This window comes from Macaca fascicularis, chromosome 3 (genome assembly GCF_037993035.2).
Source record: "Macaca fascicularis isolate 582-1 chromosome 3, T2T-MFA8v1.1".
NCBI classification, from domain to species: Eukaryota; Metazoa; Chordata; class Mammalia; order Primates; family Cercopithecidae; genus Macaca; species Macaca fascicularis.
Genome location: NC_088377.1, coordinates 60,850,975 through 60,863,533, shown reverse-complemented (window position 1 = coordinate 60,863,533; position 12,559 = coordinate 60,850,975). Strand labels below are relative to the sequence as shown.

Below are 12,559 nucleotides of genomic sequence, written 5' to 3'. Positions count from 1 at the left end.
TAGTGTGAGATTCAGCAGGAGCTGTGGCCTCTCCCAGTGACAATGTGTCACTCCCCCTCACCAGCAACCATGCCCACAGGCCACGGCCTCTGCCTCATCAAACCCCCACCAAGTCACCCATCTATGGAGCAGCTTCCATGCAGCAGGATCAGGCTCTTACCTCCACCTCCAAAGCACAGACAGGGGCAGGTCTGTCTCACTGTAAGGCCGCGAGGAGAGCTGAGGACCTGGACCAGGTTGGGGGCCATCCCCTTTCCTGAGCAGGTCTCAGGGAAGGACCAGCCCCATCCTCATCTGACCCAGGTCTCAGTCCAGGAGACTGCATAGGGAAGAAAGGACAGACAGGGCCTCCATGCTGGCTGACACTCAGGAGGGGCCGGAGCGATGGAGCAGAGGGAGCACAGGGCCAGGCAGAGGCTGCTTAGGATCCATGGGGGATCAGGCTGCACAATGGGGCTGCCCCTCCTGGGCTGCAGGCAGCATCCCCTATGGGAGCTGAGAAAGTCCAGTCCTGAGATGGCACAGGGCTGCTCAGGGGTGTGTGGCTGGGCCCTGACAGCAGTCTCCCAAAATGTGACTATATCACCAAGCTGAGTTCCAGGAATGCTGAGAAGTGCCCAGTACAGCAAGGATGCACCTGGAGCCCATCCTATCTAATGGACTCTGACCATCCCGCGTCCACCTGCCTCTCCTGCATATCGGCCACCACCCGTTCCCTTTTCCTCATTTCTCCATCGTGACTGACCCAGAGGCTGTGACCCTCTCTCCAGCCCCAGTGGCCCTTCTTTTGTCCTGTCAGAGCCCCTGAGCAAGACTCCCCAGACCCATCCACATGCCTGGCTTGTCCACTTACTAATTGTGCTGCTGTGCACTGCCGGGGTGGCACCAGCGGCAATGAGGGTAACTGAGGGCCCCACAGGTGACCAGCTTGGCCCTTTACCCCATCCCTAGCCTCAGGGGGTTCTCAGGGCTGTCATCCAGCAGCCCTGGTTTGGGGCACCTGGCTGTCCTTCTCCCAGGAGTTCTGACTGAGCCTCGCCCACCTGTCCTCTGTCCGTGGTGCTGACCAAGCCAGCAGGTAGCAGGTCCCCAGAGGGTGCTGCTGAGCTTTGGGGACTGACCGAGGCTCCCCTGCTGAGGGGTCCCAGGTGAGTCACTGCCCCTGGTTCTACGTCATCTGCTGTCCTCTTCAGCACCATCCACCCCACCCCAGGCCGGCTCCATGCAGATGCATCCCCGAGTCACCAGGCTCAGGGTCCTCTGTTGTAGGATGGAGATTGCTGTACCTGCTGTACACATTCATATTTATTGTGTGAAATAAAATATGGAAGCTAAGTAAATGAGGACTTTGGTTTGCATTTTCCTGATGATTACTGATGTTGAGCACTTATTAGCCATTTTTATATCTTTTTTAAAAGATAAATGTCTATTCAGGTTCTTTGCTTGTATTTAAACCAGGTTATTAGATTTTGGTGAGTTTTCTCTCTTTTTTTCTATTCAGTTGTGTGGGCTTCTTATGTATTTTGATTTTAACCCCTTATGATGTATATTGCTAGCAAATGTTTTCTCTGAGGTCATAAGCAGCTTTTTAATTTCATTGATTGATTTCTCCTGTGCAGAAGCTTTAGGGTTAGATATACTCCTACTTGTATTATTGTTGCTTGTGCTTTTAATGTCGTATTTAACAAATTATTATCTGAACCAATGTCAAGGAGCTTTTGCCCTGTGTTTTATTCTAGGAGTTTTACAGTTTCTGATTAAATAACAATGGGCTATCAGCTCCCATCTGTTAGGATGGCTGTTATAAAAAGGACAAGAGATAACAAGTGTTGGTGATGGTGTGGAGAGAAGGGAACCCTTTTTCACTGCTGGTTAGAATGTAAGTTAGTACAGCCATTATGGGAAACAGTATGAAGGTTCTTGAAAATCTAAAAATAGAACTACATATGACTCAGCAATCCCTCTTATAAATTATATATCAACAGGAAATGAAATCAGCATCTTATAGAGACATCTGCACTCCCTTCTTCCCCATGACCCACCACAGCATCGTTCCCAACAGCCAAGCCATAGGATGAAGTTACTGTGCATTGATGTACGAGTGAAGAAAAAAATTGTGGGGGAGGTGTTTGTGTGTATGTGTGTGTGTGTGTGTGTGTAATATATAATAATAAAATATTTTTCAGCTTTTAAAAAGTTGAAGATACTGCCATTTGTGATAACATAAATGAACCTGGAGGATAACAAGCTAGTGAAATAGCTTAGGGAGAGAGAAAAATACTGCATAATTTCTGTTATATATGAAATCTTTAAAAAGATTAAATACATAGACACTTGATAGAATGATGACTTGGGGGAGAGGAGACACAAGTCAACGTTTCAGTTATATAAAATAAATAAATCTGGAGGACTAAAGTACAATTTAAAGGTTATAGTTACTATTTTTATATTATACACTAGTAATTTCTGAACAGGGTAAACTTTAGGTGCTTTGACACCAAAAGGAAACTACATGAGTTCATGCATATGTTACATTGTTTGACTGTAGTCATCACTGATATGTATATGTATACGTATAATTATGGACTCATTAAATTTAAATGCTATAAATAGGTAACAAAGAATAAAGTTAACTGGAAAACTTGCATCATTAGACTTGATTTTGCCTAAATGACAAACTGAAACTGCCTCCTAAATATTAATATTTGTACATCGCATAAACTTCATATATTGGAAATATGTTTACAGAAAAGAAATTATAAATTTTAATAAACACAGAATGACACAGTAAATGCAAAACAGTAGAAAGAGATGAAAATATGATGAATCAGAGTGGTTAATGCCTAGATATAATTGAAGATGTGTTAGGAGCAATTTCAAGCCATTTACACATAGATTTAATGCCAAAGAGTTTATGTGTACACAGAGATTAATAAAGTAAAAAAAGATACATTTACAATGATATTAATTGATATTAAAATGATTATGGAAATCAACTGTCTGGTATAGAAAAAATAGAGTGTTAAGTAACTAGTAGAAAGTTTGAAACTTTATTAGCAAGTTAATCAAGTGAAAAAGTGATCAGCATTTTTGAGCACTAAACAGAGGATGGACATAATTTTTCTTCCTTTCTTTCTCTCTCCTTCCTTCCTTCCTTCCTTTCTTTCTTTCTTTCTTTCTTTCTTTCTTTCTTTCCTTCCTTCTTTCTTTCTTTCTGTCTCTCTCTCTCTCTCTCTTTTTTTGTTTTTTTTTTTTGAGATCGAGTCTCTCTCTGTCGCCCAGGCTGGAGTGCAGTGGCGCGATCTCGATCTCCGCTCCCTGCAAGCTCTGCCTCCCGGGTTCACGCCATTCTCCTGCCTCAGCCTCCCGAGTAGCTGGGACTGCAGGCACCCACCGCCACCCCTGGCTAATTTTTTGTATTTTTAGTAGAGACGGATTTCACCGTGTTAGCCAGGATGGTCAAGATCTCCTGACCTCGTGATCCACCCGCCTCAGCCTCTTAAAGTGCTGGGATTATAGGCGTGAGCCACCACACCATGCCCATAATTTTCCAATATCAAGAAAATCATTTGATATTACAAGGTTTTAAACCTAAATTAGTGTCTTTAACTTCACAAAGGCAGAAATCCTCTAAGTAATGTTTCCTGAACACTTTAAAATGACAATAAATATTAAAGTGTAACCAACAAGTAACGTGTAGCCACATGCAAATTTCCTTTTAGATTGCTTTATTATTTTCTAATTTTATGTGAATTTTTATTTTAATAGGTTTTTGGGGAACAGGTGGTGTTTGGTTACAGGGATAAGTTTTTTAGTGGGGATTTCTGAGATACTGGTGCAGCTATCACCCGAGCAGTGTACACTGTCCCCAATGGGTAGTCTTTTATCCCTGAGATTGTTTTAAATGACATCTAGATTAAATAGAACATTCAAACTGAGATTACTTTTACAGCACCAGAGAAATGCTAAGGAGGAAGCTTTGTGACTGAAACCAAAAGACCTGAATTTATATATTTAATTCCACTAATTAACATTCTTAACTTTATAGAAAAACAGCAATTCACCCCACATGCAGGAGTTATGCATTAAAATGGAGCATGATCACTTTGGATATTTGTCCGAAACATAAAAATTCTTCCAAGTATTAAGAAAATATTTGGGCCTGAGCAACCTGAAAAATGGAGTTGTCATTAATTGAGATGTGTAAGCCTCTGAAAGCTTTCTTGGGGGAAGATGGATAGCTTCATTTTGGACATACTATACACACACACACACACACACACACACATACACACACACACAAAATACATATATTATAAATATCACATATATATGTATATATTTGAGACAGAGTCTCACTTTGTCACCCAGGCTGGAGTGCAGTGGAGCGATCTCAGCTCATTGCAACCTCTGCCTCCCTGGTTCAAGCTATTCTCGTGCCTCGGCCTCTGGAGTAGCTGGGATTACAGGCACGGGCCACCATGCTCGGCTAATTGTTTTTGTATTTTTAGTAGAGATAGAGATTTGCCATGTTGCCCAGGCTGATCTCAAACTCCTGCCCTCAAGTGATCTGGCCGCCTCAGTCTCCCAAAGTGCTGGGATAACAGGTGTGAGCCACCACGCCTGGCCCTGGACATACTAAATTTTAGATGCCTATAATAAATTCAGGTGGGGATGTTGAGCAGACAGTTGGATGAATGATTCCGCAGTTCAGGGGAGAGATCTAGGTTGGAAAAGTAAATGTGGACCTTGCCAGCATACTTGCTGTCTGATACAGTAGCCACCAGCCACATGTGACTATTGGGCACCTGAAAGGTGGCTAGTCTGAAATGAGACATGCTATAAGTGTAAAATATTCACTGGATGTCAAAGACAATACAGAAAAAAAAAGTGAAATATTTTATTAATAATTTTTAATATTGATCACATGTTGAAATGATATTTTTGGCTATACTGGATTAAATAAAATACATTATTAAAATTGAAAAAAAAGAAAATATTTATACTTCACAGTAATGTTAGTGTATAATACATGGGCATTGAGATGTTTCAAATGAGAAAAATTGAAATTTCTCATGGGGCACTGTTTTACACAAAATATTTATGTAAAATTTTTTACTCATATATGCATGTGGACATTTGATGTTTTAGCACAGAATAACATATTCTCAAAGGTCATTTAATGTAGTAAATTAAAAATCTTTAAAGTTTACAAGAATTTTAAAACTGCTCAGCAGAACTGATAGAAAAATATGGGAACTTCTCAGGAACAGAAGTGAATCAAGAGGCAAATTCACAGGAGTCATGAAAGCGAGAAGTTAGAGCTGCCTTCAGGTACAGTTCTGATTGCAGGGCTGATTACACAGACCTCAAGCCTGTGAAAATCGTCCACTCTGCCCCTTGGAATATACAGAGAAAATTTCTAACCGGGGCCATCCCAAATGTGAGATCTCTATAATGTAAGAACCAAATTATAAATTATGAAGCACACAAAATAAGCTACCCCAAAAAAGGGAAAGAAGAAATTATACATCACATAAACTTCACAGATTGGAAACGTATTTAAAATAATTAAGTAACAAATGGGGAAGGAGAATATCAAAATAATTTTGAAAACACATGAAGTTCTAAAGCAGGCACTGGGGGCAGTGGCTCATGCCTGTACTCCCAGCACCTTGTGGGGGCCAAGGCAGGAAGATCACTTGAGGCCAGGAGTTTGAGATCAGCCTGGGCAACAAAGCAAAAGCTGTCTCTACAACAAATAGACATAAAAAAATAAGCCAGGCACAGTAGCGTGTGCTTGTAGTGTCAGCTACTGGGGAGTTGGATGTGAGAAGGTCTCTTGAGACTGGGAATTTGAGGTTGCAGTGAGCTATGACCACCACCGAACTCAAGCCTGGATGACAGAGAGATTCTTTCACACACACACACACACACACACACACACACACACACACACACACAAAACAGGCATATTTTGCAAAGACTCAAATTGAACAACTGAAACTTAAGTAAATTTAATATACAATGTATGGTTTAATTATTAGACCAAGTTAATAACAACAGGATTAGTGAACTAGAATACTGAGATGAATAAATAAGAGAACTACAGAAAAAGAAAATGATCACAATACAAACATGATTTTACATGTACAAAGAATAAAATGAAATGAAATCAAATACATTGGTTTCACTAGCTTACATACAAATAACAAATCACACTAATAACAAATATTTATAAATTTCTGAAACAGAATATCAGATGGGAACCCTTGAATGCAGAAGTGTATTGTGATTAATAGTGACCACCAATAAAAAATACTCAACAGAAATAAAAGTCAAGCTGCATAACACCAAAGAAAAGAAAAAAATGTAAAGGCATGAGAGAGAAAAGAAGAGAGAAACAATGAAGGTGAGAGCAAAGCCTCCACAACCTGTGTTCAGTCAAACACAGAAATAAGTAAGAGTACTGGGAGAAGTTACTGTTCAACCAATAATTAGATACTTCACTAACATATTTTGAATAAGTAAAGATGCACTAAATGATTTCCAAAAGTAAAAAAAAAAATGAGAAATCTTATTACCAATATGAGCTTATTAAGAATACACTTCAAAAAGAAAAATGTTTTAAAATGAAGTTCAATGAATCAAAATGAAATGCAAGAAACTGCAAACATATTAGGCTATGAAATCATGGTGGACAATGAACTAAAGGATCCATCAAGTCTTTGGCAGCATCAGTTTCCAAATGATTTACATAAAATAACAGTGTTAAATGAACTCTATACAATGTAATGAAATAAATTATCAAATCCTCTGATACTTGAATAATTTAACTGATGTTAGAATCTCCTTTTCAGATAATTATTTTCATAGAAAAATATACAATACTTCTGTCTCATGACTTGCAGAATATCAGTTATCCTTTTTTTAGCACCAAAGGGCTAGTGGCATAGGCCCTGGTCACAAGCCTCTGGACACCCAGGACAACTGGATCATATGTTGATCAGGATTGAGCAGGATGAGAGGCGCAAATCCATTCAGTACATGACCGCAAAGAAACTCACCCTTTTTTCTGGAGAGACTCTTGGGGAGAGTCTGGTGCTGTGAAGGTGCTGGGATCGCCTCTGATGCCTGCACAAGAGAGTCTCCATGTATACACTTGAGAGCAGCATAATTCCCACAAAGAAGACATCTCTGGATAATGACAGAGTAAGAAAAATAAGGCTCCTGATGATGGATTTCCTTGGGGAAATGAGGCAGTTTTACTGAGCGTCAGAAAACTGGTCTGAGTCATATGGAAAGAAACCACAGTGTCGAAGATTATGTAACTACTACAGGACAACTGAGGGACCATAAGAAGACAAGAACATGTGACATGTGATTTGTGAGTTTATGTTTAAACCTCACCAACCAGGAGGTGCCGGGGCTGATGGCGATGGCCTGGAGCACGCTCAGGAGGCAGGTGGTGCAGACGGGATAGGCCCCGCATCACCCTGCTCAGATAGGAAAGCATCTTACACTTGAAGTCATTTTGAAAATGAAGGGACTCAAAAAGGTCTGGAGACACCAAGAACACAATAGTGAGCAGCATCATGATGTGGACGAGGCCAAGTGACTGGTGGTGAGGTCAGTGGGCTTAGGATCCAGAAGGAGGGTCATGATACCAGAGAAAAGGAGGATGTTGGCCGAGACTCCAGTAACAGCTTGGGCAAAGAAGTCACTTTTGAATGATAACATAAGTGAAAACTGTGTACATTTTAATGGCAAAGAGGAAATATTTTATGTACCTGAAAAAATCAATAAAACTTCCATCATCAATGTCACTTCAGATTCAAAACTATCACCATCATTATCATTTTAAATCCATCTATTTATTTTGATTAATGTTGATTATCACATATAATTTTTTTTTTTTTTTGAGACGGAGTCTGGCTCTGTCACCCAGGCTGGAGTGCAGTGGCGCGATCTCGGCTCACTGCAAGCTCCGCCTCCCGGGTTTACGCCATTCTCCTGCCTCAGCCTCCCCAGTAGCTGGGACTACAGGCGCCCGCCACCTCGCCCGGCTAGTTTTTTTTTTTTTTTTTTTTGTATTTTTTAGTAGAGACGGGGTTTCACCGTGTTAGCCAGGATGGTCTCGATCTCCTGACCTCGTGATCCGCCCGTCTCGGCCTCCCAAAGTGCTGGGATTACAGGCTTGAGCCACCGCGCCCGGCCACATATAAATTTTTAAACCTACAGCCTGATCATTATATGCTAAACCAAATTATTAATATAGTTGATCGAACACCCACACATGCACAGTCGCACCTGTAGAGGGCGCACATTATCTGTGCTCCTGTAATACCAAGGCCACGCTTTTTTTTTTTTTCTTTTTTTTTTTTTTAATTTATTTATTATTATTATACTTTAAGTTGTAGGGTACATGTGCATAACGTGCAGGTTTGTTACATATGTATAGTTGTGCCATGTTGGTGTGCTGCACCCATCAACTCGTCATTTACATCAGGTATAACTCCCAATGCAATCCCTCCCCCCTCCCCCCTCCCCATGATAGGCCCCCGTGTGTGATGTTCCCCTTCCTGAGTCCAAGTGATCTCATTGTTCAGTTCCCACCTATGAGTGAGAACATGCGGTGTTTGGTTTTGTGTTCTTGTGATAGTTTGCTAAGAATGATGGTTTCCAGCTGCATCCATGTCCCTACAAAGGACACAAACTCATCCTTTTTTATGGCTGCATAGTATTCCATGGTGTATATGTGCCACATTTTCTTAAGGGCCACGCTTTTTAAGTAAGCATTTAGTTTTTGTTTTTGTTTTTGTTTGTTTTTGTTTTTGTTTTTGCATTCCTTCATTTAGTTTTCACCACCCAGAACTGTGACATGTATATAAAAATGAATCATGGGTGTTTGTAGAACTGAACTGAAGTAGATTTTGTGCTAATGGAAAAAGCAATCACCTGATGTATCTTGGAAAAAAAGTAATAATGCATTGAGTGGCTGTGATATCACATCAGCCTGACACCATGCTGAACATCACATTCATGCATGCAACGTTTCATGTATCCTATAAAAATTATATAGCAGATACATGGCAGAAGGTGTTCTTTTCAGATAGTTTGTGGTAGTAAAAAAAATCTCCGTATTAGCAATGAGTATAATAGGATTAAACATAATTTTATTACGGTCATCTACTAAAATCTTAATGTGAAATATATTAAAAAGCTTGGGAGCGCGCCTGACTGGCCCCGCCGTGGGGCCACGCGGGGGCCCACGCAGGTGGACGAGCGGACCCAGCCCAGGCGCCCATGGCCCGGGCCGGGACTGCCCAGCGGAGCCGCATGCCTCCCGCCGGGCCGGCGGGCAGCACAGAGGAGCTGCCGCGAGCCTTCCTGCGGAGCCTGAGCACGCTGTTCCACATCCTGGACGACCAGCGGCGCGGCTCCCGGCACCTGCGCGAGATCCAGTCCCGCTGGCAGGGCGCCGACGCGCGAGAGCTGCCCCGCGGGGTCCTGAGGGCCTGCGCGAGGTGGCCCCGGACAGCGGCTACCTGACCTTCGAGCGCTTCATGGCCGGCCTGCGCACCGCGCTGCTGAGCGCCGACGGCGGCCCCCGGGACCCCACGCACGCCCCGGTCTGGCCCGGGGACCAGCCGCCTCAGCCGCCGCAGCGCCTGATGTTCGCGCCGGCAGACGAGCAGCGGACGGTCCTGGAGAGGAAGCCCCTGCCCCTGGGCGTGCGCGCTTCTCTGGCCGTTCCCAGCGGCGCGGCCCGCAACCCGGAGCAGCTTTGCGCCGCCGCCGAGGTCACGCCCTACCCCGCCGAACCAGAGCGCTCCCAGAGCGCGGCGCTGGAACGGAGCCCCAGCGCGGACGCAGGTGCATCGGCCTGCAGGACCCTGGAGGCGGACTTGGGGGGTGCCCAGTGCCGGAGGGGAACGTCGGAGGCACACCATCACCAGCGGCGTGGACTGCTGAAGCACATGAAGGAGCTGGACCAGGAGAAGGAGGTGCTGCTGCAGGGTTTGGAGATGATGGCGCAGGGCTGCGATTGGTAACAGCAGCAGCTGCAACGAGTGCAGGAGCGCCAGTGCCGCCTGGGCCAGAGCAGAGCCAGCGCCGACTTTGGAGCCGTGGGGAGCCCCGGCCCACTGGGGCGGCTACTGTCCAAGGTACAGGAGGTGGCCGGGTGCCTGGGAGACCTGCTGGCTGCGGCTTGTGCCGGCCGGGCCCTGCCCATGTCCTCCTCCGGGCCCCCCCCCCCAACTCTGCCCTGACGTCCACCTCGTCCCCGGTCTAGCAGCAGCAGACCATCCTCACGCTGAAGGAGCAGAACCGACTCCTCACCCAGGAGGTGACCGAGAAGAGAGAGCGCATCATGCAGGTGGAGCAGGAGAAGTCCGCGCTGATTAAGCAGCTGTTTGAGTCCCGCACCGTGAGCCAGCAAGACGGGGGCGCCTCTGGACCCCACCATATTGCCTGACACTCAGACCTTCGGGGCGAGCGCTCTATCGCACCCAACATCTCTGTCTGGAGACCCCCGGCAGGCCCAGGCAGGCCCAGAATGGTTTCCTTCCTGCACCCCTTGCTATCCAGGCTTCCCAGGCCTGCCACCGGCTGGTCCCCACACCGAGCCCTTGACTTGGTTTTGGCTTCCGGTGCTGACATGGGCTGAGGCTCTCTTAAGTCCACATAGTTCGTGACTACTACTGCCGCTGTCAGTGGACAGTGGGGGACCCCTCCGCCAGTTACCAGATCTCTGGTCGCCCGGGTTTCCAGCGGTGCTGCCCTGGATCCCACCTCCAGGGAAAGGCACTACTCACGCCAGGCTGAACTTCCGACAACGGCCAGCAGAGGGCGCCGGGCGGCACGGATGCGGCTCTGAAGCTATGCCCCAGACCCGGGGAGGAGGTCCAAGGGCAGCTTACCGCCAACCTCAACCAGGGCACCAGGACAAGGTGGCTGTCGCTCGGTCGGGAGCAGATGGAGGGGATAGGGAAGGCCTGTAAACAGGGGTTGCCCGCCTGGCAGGGGAGCCCCAGGGATGGCAGTCGGACTTCAGGTCCGGGCTAAGGCTGAGAGACTCTGGCTGCTGCGGATCGGGGAGCCGGTTGGACCAGAACTTGGCCTGCGTGTACCTCCCGCAGACCCCGCGGTGATGGTCCTCCTCATCCTGGCCAGGACGCTGCCCCACATTGAGTCCCACAGAACAACCTATGAGCCTGGCTCCCCAGGAGGGCCCTGTCCCCAGGAGGGGGATCAGGTTGGGCCGCCAGACAGGTTCCAGGCACGTCGTAGGGGAAGTCTGTCACCTCCCGGGTTCACGCCATTCTCCTGCCTCAGCCTCCCGAGTAGCTGGGACTACAGGCGCCCGCCACCATGCCCGGCTAATTTTTTTGTATTTTGTTTAGTAGAGACGGGATTTCACCGTGTTAATCAGGATGGTCTCGATCTCCTGACCTCGTGATCCACCTGCCTTGGCCTCCCAAAGTGCTGGGATTACAGGCGTGAGCCACCGCGCCCGGCTGACTTTCACTGTTTTCTGTCTGACTTCTCTCCCTGTCCTCTTTGCACTTCCTGGGATTACCTCCCACATTAACCTCTTGCACCTATTAAGTATCACAACTTTCTAATGGAAAACAAATGATAATTTGTTCACTATTTTATCAAATACAATAGAAAATTCATATGGCAAATGAGTAGCAGATGTTATATTTGATAATATTTTTATTGTATTGTGCTTGATAAGTTTTATTATAAAGCTATAAATAACAATCAAACAATTAAACAGCTTTTCAAGCACACCTCTAAAGAATAAGCCCTCTACTAGGCACAGTGGCTCATGCCTGTAATTCCAGGATTTTGAAAGGCTGAGGTAGAAGGATCACTGGAGCCCAGGAGCTTGAGAGCGACCTGGGAAACATAGTGAGATCCCATCTCTACAAAACACTAAAAACATTTTTGAAAAAGGAAAAAGGATATACACTCTCTTTGCATTCACCGTTTTAATATACAGCACCTAGGATTGGTGTTTTCTAAATCTGTGGGGTTTTCTTTATGACATACCCTTCCAGTGTACCAGGTGATGGTCTTTTTGTCAGATCTCATGAAATGGCACAAGTAACAACAGGCATTCCTAGTCATGCTCTCCTGTCTTCCTGTGTTCCAGAGAAATGTTTCTGCCTAGGGAGGCCTTATGATACAGTTCCTGTCAATGAGATTTAGAGAGAAATGCCTGGGGAGGCTGCCCTTCTCTGAATTAAAAGGTAATGGTTTTCCGTGTAATTCTCTGTGTCCTATCATCTTCACATTTTGTCCTTGTTGCTGTTTGGAATGTGGTTAATGCCTGGACATGGGACAGCCAACTTGGAGTCCAGAAGAAGTAAGCATGAGCAGTTACTAAGCATAGACAACATCAGAGAGAGGAGATAAAAATAAGTTGCTACTTCATTAGGTCATTGGGTATTTCATCTGTCCTGGTGCTACCTATTTATGTTGTACATAAAATGAAATACACATAACATGTGCTAGTACTATATGACATTATTGTCTTGATATCACC

At 45.3% G+C, this 12,559-nt stretch overlaps 1 long non-coding RNA gene and 1 pseudogene across 1 annotated transcript; both read left to right on the top strand.

Annotated features, from left to right (window-relative positions):
- Positions 1-1,743: 1,743 nt before the first annotated feature.
- LOC141409999 (uncharacterized) lies at positions 1,744-2,196 on the top strand. The gene is made up of 2 exons (XR_012433190.1): positions 1,744-1,879; positions 1,986-2,196. It is a non-coding gene; the product is annotated as an uncharacterized lncRNA (long non-coding RNA).
- A 7,110-nt stretch (positions 2,197-9,306) lies between these two features.
- LOC102142319 (suppressor APC domain-containing protein 2 pseudogene) lies at positions 9,307-12,279 on the top strand (annotated as a pseudogene).
- The last annotated feature ends 280 nt before the right edge of the window (positions 12,280-12,559 follow it).